We start from the raw sequence: 15,405 nt of genomic DNA, 5'->3' as shown, positions 1-15,405 counted from the left end.
GTTTAGCAAACTATCAGCCTTTTCCTAGTTTTAAAACCAAGGGTTGAAGACATTTAGAAAACTTAATACTTAAAATTGTAAGTCAACTAAACTGAATTAAAGAATTATCACAGGTGTTAAACCTTTGAACCATTTCAATATTAAAATAGGAATTGATTAGATTCAATATTACCTGATAACAAGGAAAAGGGTACTTTTTTGTGCCTTGTTAATGTATCATTTATAGCTCACTCTTGATTAGTAGTGACCTATCCATATTTTCTTCACAGTAGCAGCAACCTGAAAAGCATTCTCACATTGCTGCTGGTATTCTGACAACAGAGTATTGGATAAAAAAGAAATGTTGATGTGTATGGTTGATTTGTTCATAGTTTTTATTGTTTTTTCATCATTACGTCAATTAGTTACTTTTAGATTTAAATCTTCAGTTTCCTCAGTGACGCCTGTCACTTTGCTACCACACTCTCTTCTTCACAGCCTATCCTACCTTGTGATAGTCTCTAAATCTTACACTAATATTCACCAGAAAAACTATGTGTTATAGTTTGTGTCTAGATGTCTCTCCAAAACCTCATGCAGTAATAAGTGGGGCTTTTTCAGAGGTGCCTGGATCTAGAATGTGTGATGCTTCAATTAGTGTGATTATGAAATCAGTCCAGTGATTGGTTTGGCACTTCCCTAAACTGGGTACCCTAGATAAAATATAGAAGGGGTAGAAAGAAGCTGCTATTGTTCACTTTTGCTGGTCACTTGCTTTTGCTGTCTTCTCCATTTCACCCTGCCTTGGAGCAACAAACTAAGGATAGAAACTTCGATAAATTGTAAGCCAAATAAACATTTCCACTTTTAACTCTGGGTGTTGGGTATTTTGTCTCAGCAATGAGAAAAAAAAAAAAAAGACTAAGACAGAATTTAGTACCAGAGAAGTAGTGTTGTTGCTGTGACTGTACCTGACCATGTAGTTCACGAGCCTTTGGAACTAGCTTGTGGAAAGAGTTTGGAAAGGTTCAGAGATGTCAGCTGAGAGCAGCCATAGAAAGCCTTACACGATACTTCATGGCAGATTCTGGTCCAAACTCAGAATACCAGAAAGCTGATAGAAATGATGCCAATAAAGGTTTCTGCTGGGAAGAATGACAGCACTGGCTGTTGGACTCCAGAACATGTGTGTATTGCCTTGGGGGAAAGTTTTGTTGCATTTTACTCATGTCCAGAGACTTTGCCTTAGACTGAGATTAAGAGGGACAGGCTAATTAATCTTGCAAAAGAAATTTCAAGGCAGACTAATGTCAAGGCTATGGCATGGCTGCTGTTGGGGGCTTTTAGCCAGATCTATGTTGAGAATCAAGAACAAAGGGCCCAGCAGAATGATTTAAGACACTGTGAGTTTGGCCAGAAAAAAAATCTCCAGTAAAGTTGTAGACTGCAAAGGTGGAACAGAAGAGAAATTGGTCATTGAAAAGACTAGCAAGAAAAGGCCAACTATTTCAAAAGGATACAGCAGAAACTATGGCCTGATGATATCATACGAACCAATAGGACTTCAGCTTTGCAGCCTCAGATTTGAAAGGTGAAAGATTTTGCTTTCATAAGAGAGCCCCAGAGCACCATGTTCCAGACTGATGGTGGCCTAGAGAACTTGTTCCTTGGGATTGGGTTCAGAGTGCTCAGCAATTTAGGCATTTAAACCCTACAGCCAAGAGAGACAGAAGGTTGGCTACTGCTCCAGCTGGCATCAGATCCTGGCATCACCCACATGGTACCGGTTTTAGATGCATGCAGAATTCAATAGTTGTGTAGTCAGGAAGTGTTCCACATAGACTTCAGAAGTCCTGGGAGGCCAGGTAGTGTGCCCTTCAGAGGGCAGTGTGTGATGCTGTGAATGTGAAGCCAAAGGTATACTGCAGACTCCCGAAGTTTGGAGAAACAAGGAAGGTGGATTGTCTGAAGAAAACTGCATGTAGGGAGGAAAGCCAGCCCAAGAGAGAAGCTATGGGAGCTACAATTACTGGCAGTTATGTAGGGGAAGAACCATCCACACAATTTGGAGTTCACATTTGTCACAGATTGCCTCAGATGCTGGACATGGAACTACAGAACTTAATGTTTTCCCTGCTGGATTTTGGACTTGCTTTGATCCCATTCCTTTGTATGTACCTTTTGGGATGGAAATGTCTGTCTTGTGCTATTGAATGCTGAAAGTGTTTAACTTTTTTATCATTTATACAGGAGCTTGCACCTAAAAGTTTGCCTTAAATCTCAAAGGAGACTTTCAGCAAAGCCAAAAATATTAGGACTTTAGCAACTCTTAGAAATGGACTAAATGCTTTTGCATAAGGAGATATGCATAAATGTTCGAGTGGCCAGGGGCAAAAAGTTATGGTTTGTGTCTAGATGTCCTCCTAAAGCCTCATGTAGTTATGGAGATGTGAACAGGTGGCTTTTCAGAGGTTACTGGGTCTAGAGTATGTGGTGCTGGGATCAAGGGGATGTGATTATTAAATCAATCCACTGATTGGTGCCGCATAATACTGGCTAAGATTAGGGGTGTGTTTCACCCACCCTATGTTGGGTAGCCTGTATTAAAAAAAAAGTAAGGGACAGAAAAAGGGTTGATGTGCTCTCACTTACCTGCTTACCAGGGACTTTCTCCTCTGCAGTGCTCCTCTGCCTTGACACTGTGCTGGAGCCAGCAAACTAAAGACTAAAACCTCTGCAAACTGTGAACCAAATAAACCTTTCCTCCTAGAACTCTGAATGTCAGTAATGAGAAAAATAAGTAAGGCACCATGCAATAAGGACTATGGCTAAGATTTCCTTTTTCAAGGGCTACACATGCACAGTCAACTGGAAAATAGATATCAGTATTAAATATATTTACTAGAAAATATCATTGATGCATTTCTACCTCCTTAGTAAATGGACATTGCAAGAAAATTACAGCATAAACTGCCAGATAAAAAGTGAGAACCAGAAAAATAAATCACTAGTAACTAATCAAAATTCAGCATTTATCTTAATTTGTTTCTTCAATGAATACACAGAAGATGAGGATTTTCATGCAAAGGGTATATTAGGACACATGTCCAGAAACACACCAGAAGGAATGAGAGGAAAATGTATATACAGAGGAAGAAACAAATATGGTGTTAAGATGCACAGGAGGGGCTAGGGATTTGGCCCATCATTCTTGCCACTTTCTGAAGCCATTTGGGAAGTTGTGTTTCATGAGTATCTTCACAAGTTATGATTTAAAAATGTGGAGTGTGCTGTTGAGAATCATCCAAGGAAAAGGCAAGCTCATAAAAACATTGTGGTGTGCCCTCATCCACCTTACTTACAGGATCTGGAACAATATGACTTCCAATTCTTCCCTGAAGTCAAAAGGACCATGAAAAATAAATGTTTTGAATTAATTGAGGACACTGAGCCAGCCATGACAACACAACTAAAGATATTTTTTAAAAAAAGAGGAATTCCAGAACTGCTTCAGGTAGTGGCAAAATGAGGGGAAATATTTTGCAGGGGATAATGGCAATGCGACCACTGTTATAATATTTTTTAAATTTAAGCATTTACTGATTTTGATCAGACCTCATACATTTACCAGCGTACGTAATTATAGAACATTTTGGGGAAGATCTGGAGAACGTGACCTTTATTTACCAGCTGAGATTTTAAAACTCACTAAACTATAGAATCTAGGCAAAAAATCATGACTTTTCATTGAAATGGGTTCCCTCAGCCTCCTGATCATCTATTCTTTTTCTCTTTTGATTATGTACACTGAGAAAAAAAATACATGATGACTCTGTATCTCTTTTACTTTCAGGAAGACTATGTTTCAAGTCTGAAGTTGCCACTCTGCCCTAGCTGGTGCTCTCCCCTTGTCTTAGCTGACTTCTTGAGACTCAGGTTCAACCATCTCTAAAACACCCTCAGACAGACTTCTTATGTTTGATCTTCAGCTTACTGGCCTTGGCTACAGAATTCTTTTTATGTTTCCAAGTGATACTATGAGCCATTGTTTGCTTCACATTTACTACTGTCTCTCTTCCTTTCTCTGATGTATTGACAGCCCCCAGTAGCAACCATCCTAATGTTGTCATTCCTACTTCTTGGAACCTCCTGGTACCTGGCATATTTTACACACTTTCGCATTTCTTCTATTTGCATATGACCCCCTTTCACAGGCAAAAGTCTTTCTAATGCACCACTCCTGTCTACAGTTAACATGGTTCTATTTACTGGGAGTGATAGATTCTCTATTGTTAGCAGGCTGAGGGATGATTCAGCTCTGAAATATTTTGAGAGCCTGTTTTTTGGGACCACTTCTGGCAATAAGTGTAATAAATTGGTTTCCTGGCAAACAGGTGGAAGTTTGCATTCTTCAGATGGATTAACAGGACAAGCTAGTGAAAACACCTGTAACAGAGAATGGAAGGCAGGATTGTGTAGAGAGTGGTGTTGCACATAGGTGTAGTTTCAGCTATGCCCTGGGTTGTTCTCACAGGAATCTCTGAGGCTGGAAGGGTCTTACAGGGATGTCTCTAACAGAAGTGAAGGGCCCAGGATCAAACCCCTGAACTCCACATTGATCAGTCATTGATGGTGTAATAATAGGTTGAACTCTTCAAAGCACCATCAAAAGTTAGATCCTGCAATAAAATGAACCAGGTAATCCCTCCCACATGTGGTTCAGATTGATGGCTGTAGCCCGACAGAATTTACATATCCTGTTTCTAGATGAGATCTCTCTTAGTCAATCAATTAATAAGAGCTCCCTTGACTTTCACTTCTCCAATGACAAAATTATCAGTACCTTACCAAGTCAGGGTATATATTCTTGTAAAGCAAGGTTCTTCCTTGAGAATTAGAAAGGCATAAATCACCTTCAAACAGTGGTTTTGAACACATATTTATGTTCTCTGAGTTACTACCTGGTGTACTGCAGATCTAATTAGCATCTGTGTTTCTTCTGATCTGGGAGAGAGAATAAATTCCAAGGGGTTCTGGTACAGTTGTGAGCCTTTAGCAAGCCAAATGCTCCACATAATTAAATGTAGATTAGGGAGAGTTCTGCCTAAAACTCCAAGTAAAACAGCATAACATATGGCCCAAGTGTCAAATTTAAAAGGAAATTTGTAGGAAGAACTCTGCCTATGTGGAGGCAATTGGCCGTAAAGCCTGCAAATAGAAAATTCTGGAAGAGTTTCAAGGTTAAAACTCAGTGCTGCATAGGTAATCCAGAGTTTTAATGCTAACACTTCCTCTTCCTCTTCTGTCACCATTTATCCTTCCTTCGTAACCTATGAAAGCTTCACAGGTCTATGCTGTGAATTCAAATTTTGAAATGTAGAATGAGTACCCGTAATGAAGAAGGGAAATAGAGCCAGCTTTTCCACCCAACGTTTCTATGCACTTATTTGCATTGTAAAATAACCAATAATAGGTGACAGAGCAGTGGAGAGAAAAATAAAAGGATTCCGCTTAGATTTAACTCAAGTATTTTCCATCAGATTAAGATGTGTCTAACTCACCATTTTTATTAAAAGCAAACAAGCAAAACAAAATCTTTCAAGCTTTAAGTGGAAGTTCCTGAATAGATTTTCCTTGTTCATTACAAGCGGAGGTAGTCTTCTGTGTTAGTTGACTTTCATTACTGTAACAAATATCCCAGACAAATCAACTTATAATGAGAAAAGATTTATTTTGGCTCACACTGGAGGTTTCAGTCAATGACTGATTTGTCCCATTGTTTTGGCACCTCAGGGCAAAAGTACATGCCAGGGCAAAGCCACCACCTCATAGCCAGGAATAAGAGAGAGAGAGAGTGATGAGAGTCCCGGGCCCCTCGAAGGACAAACTGCCAGTGATCGAACAACCTCCCACAATCCTCGTAGTGTAGCTATCACAGCTGGGGCTGTGGACCATGCTCCCTCCATTCACTTGAACCTCCATTGCCCTCCATTCCCCAAGAAAAATAGAAATAAGCATAATAAGACTAGGAAATTGCTAGACTTCTATGCCAGAGCACAAGATACCAGGCATGATCAACAATAACTTTTTCCCTACTCAAAATTCATTAATGGACAGGCTGGGCATGGTGGTACATGCCTGTAATCCCAGCACTCTGGAGGCTGAGGCAGGAGGACCACTGCACATTTGAGACCACCTTGGGCTACACAGTGAGCTCAAAGCCATCCTGAATTGCATAGTGAGACTGTCTCAAAAAGACACACACACAAAAAAATCATAAATGCTTCATACATAAGGATTACATGACATCATGTAATTATGACAGAATGAATTATGGGAAATTATATACTGAGATGACTCAATGGAAATGTTAATCATTTTGTGAGTTATGTCCAGAGAGAGCCAATGAGAGATGCCATAGGTGAGGTACACTTTTAAATCCAAAAACCTGACTTACAGTATATTTACTTCCTTTTTTCCCTACTGCCTGAGCACCATTTCTCTCCTGCTCATGCCATCTTTTTGTTTCTGCTGGCATGAACCCCTCATCCTCTGAGTGCACCTTCCCTGTTCAGTAAATGTAGCTGTTGTATCTTTCACCAGTGTGTGTAAAACTTGCATTTCCTTGCTCATCAATCACAAGAATTTGGACCTCATCTCTCAGGAGCCCATCACCCACTGTATCGTCCATCTCCTAAAGATGTCACCACTCCCTGATAGGCAGAAATAAGCTGGTGGCTGAACCTTTAACATAGGCCTTTGCGGGACATCAGAGATCCAAACTGTGGCATGGTCTCAAACAATGTAACATGGAAAGCCACTGTCCTTCCATACTTGAATCCTCTTGCTGTTCCTTTCCTGTGATACAACTAAAAAACAAACATTTGATTTTGTTCCCCGTTACCAGTACACAACTTTTAAATCCTTTGGAAGCTCCAAACTAAGTATCCTTTGTGTGCTAATGAGATGACTGGTGTACTGGGGCCCGGTACATACTGTCAGGATGTGAGCTGGTTGCCACAAAGACAAAGGCATGATTACAGGCTGACAACCCTCAGCCTTGTTCCCCTCAACACAATCTTTAAATGTTGGCAACCTCAAATTTGACTTTGGCCCTTTGCCATATCTGTTTCTATTCCTTCAGTGAGCTCATTGCCATGTCTTAGATAGCCCCCACTGCATGAAACACAACAATGAAATACCTGTGTCATTCATCGCGCATGTGCATCTGTATGCAAGTCCAAGTTCAGCTGATCCAGATGAGACTTGGTTTGTCTTAAGTTACAAACCGGGTCCAGATCTATTCATTCGTTTATGCTCCTTGGAGCAGCAGCTCATCAAGGTCAGTGACAAGTTACAGGGCAATCGGGAAACTCCTACTACAGAAGCACACCCTAAGATTCTGACCATGAGTGATTTTCCATTATGTCATTAGCCAAATCAAGTAGCATGGCCAGCCCAATTCTTGAAGGTGCAAAGAGAAAGAAGTAGATATTTTGTTAAAAGTGTTCTGGTATGCTAAGTTAGTCAAACGGTGATAACTAATGATTCTCCATATTTATAAATCAAGCTTAGAGTTTACTTCTGATTCTCAACTTACATACTGTTGTGGTTTGTGTTTGCAAGTCCCCCCAAAGCCTCATGCAGTCATGGAGCAGGATTTTAGAGTTTATGATTGATCCATGATCCAATGTGGGATAATGGGTTTGAGTGCTACACCCACCCTGGGACAGATAGTCTGCATATGTAAGGGAGAGAAAGAGGCGCTTGCCACTCCTCCTCCCTTTTTCTCTTGTTGCTTTGCTGTTTTCCCACAGCTATGAAAGCTTGTTTCTGCCATGTGCCACCCTGCTGTGGAACCAGCCAAGTATGGACTGAAGCCTCCACAGACTGTGAGCTAAATAAACCTCTCCTTCCTTAATTCTGGGTGTCAGGTATCTTGTCTCAGCAATGAGAGAAAAGTAACCAAGACACATACATAGCTATCTACTTAGCTTTACCAGCAGGTTTTCCATACCTTCTCAACATTAGCACATTTAAAAACAATCCCTTTCTTTATGTTTCCCTAAGTCAATGAATAGCAAAACATTCATCAAGATTGCAGTTGTAGACAAGTAGAGTCATCCTTAGTCAAAAATTTTTCCTCCTTTGCTCCTCTTGGCAAATATAACCAACCCACTGTTGACATCCATTTGACCCTAAAACATATTTACTTTTTAATGACCAGGTCCACACAAGACTTCAAGCTGCCATCATCTCCTGCCTGGAAGAGGATTTAGTTTCTAAACTGTGACTTTGTCCCCCAAAATTCAAATTCACTCTCAACAGTGACACTCTTACTGTTCAAACAGGAATTCTAACACTGTCCCTATTCACTGACCACCTACAAAACACACACACACACACACACACACACACACATCAATAATGTCACAGACATAGATTCATATATTTGGGGCTTCTTTATCCCTTTTAACCTCTATTCCAGTCACACTAAAAATTTTTCTGCCTCTCAAAAGGCTTTGAATTTTCTTTCCTGTTTTACAGACTTCATGCATGTTATTTCACTTCTTAGGTTGATTTTTCCCCTCATTCACCTGGTTTCTTCTTGATCATTCTCAGGTCATGTCAAAAGTTACTCAACCTAGTATAGAATCTCCCAGCATCCTCTACATCAAGAAAGGAAAGAAAATAGTAACTAAATAAGTGACGTTGTCTAATTCCTTCTTTCCCATCCACACCCATCTGTACCCCTCTTCTTTTTGTAAGGCCCAGCCAAGGATTGCCTGTCTTGTGTATTTCTTTGTTGCTTCCCAGAACTTGGTTCCTACTACACAGTTCTTGGTGCTTCATAAATTTTATGCAAGTACTGATTCTTAAGCAGATAAAACAGAACAAACCTAGAGAAGGCTAAAGTTATAGTTACAAACAGGCTAAAGACCCCTCAAAGTTAATCTCTAACCCTCAGCCTTATTCTGAATTCCTTCAGCATCCTTCCTCTATGAAATTCTAAGGAATCTGGAGAAATTCCTTAATGTAACTATGTCACTTAATTGCACATTTAAAGTGTGGAGATTCTGCATTGTTTTTTCTTTCTCGTGCTAAATTGAAAGATCATGATTTCTTAGAATTTAAAAGTTAAAATATACCTTATGAGCATTATTTATTATACCTATGGTATTCTTTGAGTAAGTAATATTGCTTCTAGAAATTAAATGAAAATTCATTTACTGAAAAAATAAGAGAATAACAAATGAAAAGAATAACAATGAGTAACACAATAAAGTTAACAAGCCACAGATTGAGACAATATCATTGTAAAACACAAACCTTGGAAAACACAGACATAAATATTATGCAAAGATGTCTTAAAACTTAACAATAGGAAACACTCCAACATAAAATAGGAAAACAATTGAGAATTTTCTGTAAATTAATGTCAGATACCAAGCCTCAGATTCCAGAAGCTCAGAGAACAACAAACGATATAAGGGCAAAAACAAACAACAAATGCCGGCTTGGCTGTGGTGAAAAAGGAATGCTTTTCCACTGCTGGTGGGAGTGTAGACTGGTGTAACCACTATGGGAATCAGCGTGGAGTTTCCTCAAAAAACTAGGATTAGAGGTCTTCAATCCAGATATTCCCCTTCTGCATATTTTCCCAGAAGAAATGAAAACATCATACCACAGAAATATATGTGCACCTGTGTTTATAGCAGTTCAATTCATTATAGCTAAATCTTGGAAACAACCCAAGTGCCCATCAACTGCATCATGGATAAAAAAGATGTAGTATTTTTATACAATGGAGTACTACTCAACTATAAAGAAAGATAAGCCTGAGACTTTTATAGGCAAATGGATGCAACTTGAGTCCATCCTCACACGTGAAATAAGTCAGACGTGCATGTGTTAATATAGTATTGTCTCCCTAGTGTGAAAAACTGAAAGAATTAATAAGATCCAAAGGTACAATAGATATTGTGAAATGGGAAGAAACTGTTAAAAAGGGAAGAGAAAATGGGATCAGGGAAAGGAGAAAAGGAGGAAGAGAAGAGCAAAAAATATATAAATATATATACAACACAGTTAAGGTAGTTAGACTGCTAATTCCTATAAGTTCATTGAAAAAGAAAGTTTGTGCTTGTGTTGTTTGATCAGTTTTTCATGCCTATATCTTGTAATCTGAGCAGCTACTTTGAAGATAACAATACACAATGTATTAACCATTGTTACTGTTCTATTGTCTTGTTTTGAAATATTGTATCATTGTTTTTATTGTTTTTTCTCTTTAAAATTTAAAAAAACTAAAAGGGAATATGTCAATAAAAAACAAATAAAAGCACAACAACAGCACATACTACAGAGAAGCAGATTATTTTTAAAACACAGGAGATCAAAATTAACAAAAATACTGAAAGCCAAAGTATAAAAACACTTTAGCAATGAGGGAGAAAGACAAGAACTATATTCAACTCTTCTACAAAAATCATGCAAATAAGAACAGGATAGAGTGACATATTTAGATTTGAGAGAAAATAATTCAAAGAAATGAAACCACCAACCTATAATTCTCTACTCTGCTAAATTATCCTTTAAAAAGGAAAGAGAAATACTTTCCCAAACAAAAACTGAGGAAACTTTTCTCTAGTAACATTAGCTTGTAAGAAATACTAAAAGTTCGTTAAACCAAAGGAAAATAATATGGATCAGAAACTGAATTTGCATTATCACTGGACCAGGTCAGAGAGACTATGGAAGCTGAGATAAGGAATCTAGCCCATCCTATCATAGACTAAACTTGCAGATTCACTGCTTTCCACTCTGGAAAAAGAATTTTCAGGATGCTCCACTAAGAGGCATGAAGTGAGCTATTAGTCAGAAATTTAAAAATACACACGCACAGCAACAGTGCGGGGCTCCAAGAGTAATGCGTATTATTTTGTGGAACTGGGAAAATGCTTCTCCTACGAATGTAGACACCCCAGGAAATGTGGCCCGTAACTCAGAAGGGTTCTGGGTCACGTTATAAGCCCAGTTTTTGTTTTTTCTTTTCTAGATAAGTACTTTAGGCACTCCGTGGGTTCTCTCAACCTCTTTCTTTACCTCATTATCAAATTCCTGTGCTTTACTTTCTCAGCTAAACCAAGTTACGGACTTACAGATTCCTGAGGGATTTTGGGTGTGATCGTTCTAGAAGTAAAAGACTCTAAATTTAATAGTGACTTGGATCGTCTTGGGTAACCTTGACCCCGAAGTTACAGTCTGCTTAAAAGTACACTTGTTGGCTGGGGATTTAGCTCAGCGGCACAGCGCCTGCCTGGCAAGCTCAAGGTCGAGAGTTCAGTTCCCAGTACCGGAAACAAAACAAAACAAAACAGAAGTATACTTGTTATTTCTGGTTTCCTTGTCTCATTTCTACCTACCTTTCTTTTTTCTATTCCATCTCATCCCCCACCCCCACTCTTTATTCTTAAAGAGTGCAGAAGGACCGAGGACTGCTCTCTTATAGCTGCTTCTGGCTGAGAAAAGGTGTTGATCTCTCATCAGGGATCAGAAGTTCCACCCCGATTGACCTAAAGGAGACAAAGAAAGATGAGCTTTGGTGTTTGATGAACCATCATCAATGACAGTCTGGGAAAGAGAACAAAAACATAAGCAAGTCATTGAGGCTTACGCTCCATTTTATTGCCTTGTTAAACAAGTCAGGGTTGGAAATTAAAGGCAGAATATTGATGAATAGTGACTCTAAAATGTCAAAGTCAGGCAAAATTAAGCAGCATTTAGTATGAGCTTGTTATCTTTAATATTAAACTTTACTTGTTTTGAGGTTAGAACAGGTGAAATTTAAGATCACACAGACTCTTCCTTGTTTCTGAAAGAAAGTGGTTGTGCATACCTGTAATTCCAGCACTAAGGAAGCTGAGGCAAGAGGATCATTGCCTTCTGAAATATAGCTTGTCTTTTTCTTCCTTATTCTTTCTCCTGGTCTGTAAATCCTAACTTTAGGGGTTTCTTTTGCCTTTTCAGCAGTAAGAGGCTCCTATTTCCCTAGAAAAAATGAATGCTTTCATGTAAAAACACCAAAGGCAAGAGGCTTTGGCCCCCTCTAATCAGAAATGGAAACAGGTAGAAAGGAACACTCTGTGACTTATAGCTGCCTCATTAGGTTCTCCTGAAAGTGAAGATATTCCATTCCTTGGTCCAATGGAGCTAAAATTTGTTCTTCTTGGAGACACATTTAAGCATAGAACCATCCAGTATCTCCAACAAAGTTTTTCTTGGAGCCAGCCTGGGAAACCTTGTCGTGAGACACAATGGAGAGAATTTGCCGTTGTGGTGACATTTGAGGAAGCAATACCCTTAAAATCACACACATTTTTGGACCCTAAGAATTTTAGATAAAAGGAAATCCTCTAAACTGCTCTTTTAATTCTTTCTCTTTCTCCTTCCTTCCGCCTCCTTCTCTCCTTTGCTCTCTTGCCCTCTCCCTCAAATCTGAAGGGCAAAAGCTGGTCTACCCTAGGTCACCTCTTTGGGTGGCTAGAACATCTCCTAAGATTCAAGTGCTGGTAACTAACATTATCCTGGGGACACAGTGCAGCCTTCATGTTCAAATTGACAAGAAACCCACTAATTTTCTTTGTTTTCTTCTTTTTGTCTCCTTCCTAAATACTCTATTCCTCTCCTTGTCCTTTCCCTTCTCACATTTTAAACCTCTTTCATCTCTCAGGTAACTCAAATCTTTTAACTCTTTCTAGTATTAGTAAGGACAGGCAGGGAAGTGGAAGGTGGAGTGGGATCAATGGAAGTGGGGAACTCAGGAAATATCCTCATGGTTCTAGGGAGTTCTGCCCGGGTAGGGGAGAGAGTCAATCTGCTAGTGTGTCTCATCATGTTACAGGAGGGAAATCTTGAGTTCTCTGGGGTTTTCTCAAGTTTTATTGGAAAAGAAAGATAAGTAGTGACTCAGTGGTTTGGCATGGCTGGCTATAACTCAGCCATTAATCTCTCTCTTCCTCCTCAGCCAGCAGTTCTTAGCTGCACCAGGGAAAAGGAAAGAGGACAAAGGAAAGAGGACATTTTCATCCCTGGGCCACTTCTTAGAGATGGCTGCCGTCAAGTATTTTGCCCACAAGCCCATCATGGGATGAATTCCATTTCAGCCCTTTGTAGCTGTCCATGTATATATCTAAGATACGAGTGTATGTAAATCTACAGGGAAAGTATAGTGTGACCCTGAGCTTCATCTAATGAATTAAAATTGATTAAAAATTTCATTGTAAAGTTAAGACTAGATAAGTTTAATCCATACAATGTAACCAGTAAGTGTTCTCTTTTATATAGTGCACATTTTATCTAGACTGTAAACATAAAATGTTCAGAGATTTAGACATCACTTAACATGTGGTCCTGTCATTTTAAACTTCATCTACATCTATTGATTTTCACTAAATAAGCACTTGATTATTATGTAATAAAGATATACTTGTATGTTGGGTAATAAGTTTAATTGTAATCAACACTTCTCTAAATGAAACAAGCATTTTATCATTCTATAATAAAGATATAATTGTATATTAGGTAATAAGTCTATTTGTACTCATTAACACTGTTTCTTAAGCTTATAACAGGTCTAAAGATATCTTTAAACTTTTTTCAGTGCAGTTACACCATTTAAACCTATTAAAAGAAAATAAACATCACCTTAACAGTAAAAATTAAGTTAATATGTAAAATATTGCTAACTTTGTGGTATATAAAATATATTTATGTATGCCAAGTTTGTACATCTTCTAAAATACAAAATTTAAGAGAACAACTTATCATCCTGGTGTCCTCAAACAAATTATTTATAATAATAATTTTTTATATATGATTGTTATGTAATTATGACATTTAGATGTGCCTAAACACTGTATAGACAAGATGAGTATCACTCAAAAGATTAAATTTTGGACATTATTAACTTATCAAGTGCATTTATAAATAAGTACATTCTACTTAGGAGCTTATTTAAAAAAAAAAACACTTTTGTTGAGAAATTTTTGTGTCCTTTAATATTTTGTAACTGGATAAAGGTAGCAAATTGATGTTATGTTACCTTAGAATGTGAATTTAAATGTATTATGTGAGAAATAATTTAAGACTGTAATATAATAATTTCATCATTGGTATCCTAAATTATTGTTTGGTGTTGATTTTAAATTTTTCTTGTAATTATAATTATAATTGTTATTATAATTATAATTGTAATTTTAAATTTATAATTATATAATTGTATAATATATAATTTTATAATTTATAATTTAAATTTTTCTTGTAATTATAATTATAATTACTATTATAATTAGAATTATAATTGTTATCTGGTAATATTCTACAGAAATATGACTTCTAAAACAAAAGTATATTAAAATGATAGGTCATTACCTATAAGACAGATCACATAGAACACTTACTCATAATATTAATAATGATCATGACTAATAAAAGATAGCTGTTTTTAGGTCATAGTGTGTATTTCAAAGTACCTAATATCCAGCTAAGATTAAGATCTACTGTTTTCACTTTAAGATTGGTACAACTGACTTTCTGTTCAAGACTTAAAGACCAAAGCTAATAAAAGATAACTGGACTAAAATGACAGCCAATATTTTGGCCCTTGCCTTCCATGATCAGCAAGGATCCAGGACATGATGAAACCTTCTGAAATGATCCTAAAACTCTGGTGAATCATGCAACCTCCTGAGCAAAGAGATTGTTGAATCGATCCCAGAAAATAGGAGCCAACCAGTGTGCATTGTGCTAAAAGGATGGTCACTAAAAAGGGGAAAGCCCACTGCCTCCAAAGGAAGCCATGTGGCTACACAAAGATTATGGCCCATCCTGGCAAGTGACACATTCCTGGCAAGATAACAATAGGTAATGTTGCAACCACTGTTAATTCTTAACATTTTATTTTGTGGTGATGTTTCATTTTTGTAATTTTTATGTTATTTTGATTTTGTCTTCATTGTTATTTTGTTTGTTCTTTATCTTCTAAAAAATAAATAAATAAAAGAAATAATGGAAAACCAAATAATTGGTTCTGAGGCACAAATATTACACTTACAAATTTATTTTTCTATGATTTTAACAAATTTCTTAATGATTTCTTCCTTTAATTCTAATACGGTTCTCAGTTTTCCTCTTAGCATTACTGCGGTTACCAATGACTTTCTTTGGAGCCATGGTCATGCTATGTTACACAAATAAGATATGCAAAAGCATAATAGCAAATGTTTCAACGCGTTAATATAAGCACTATATGGTGTCTGGGCAAGAGCAGTGCTTAGAAGCATCAACCCTTTACATCTACAATGAGATGTGGTATATGGTTGACACTCCACCCGTATAGGTATTTTTGTAAATCAGATCTTTAGT

This window comes from Chinchilla lanigera, unplaced genomic scaffold (genome assembly GCF_000276665.1).
Source record: "Chinchilla lanigera isolate Chin_1 unplaced genomic scaffold, ChiLan1.0 scaffold00082, whole genome shotgun sequence".
Classification (NCBI taxonomy): domain Eukaryota; kingdom Metazoa; phylum Chordata; class Mammalia; order Rodentia; family Chinchillidae; genus Chinchilla; species Chinchilla lanigera.
This window is presented reverse-complemented; position numbering follows the sequence as displayed.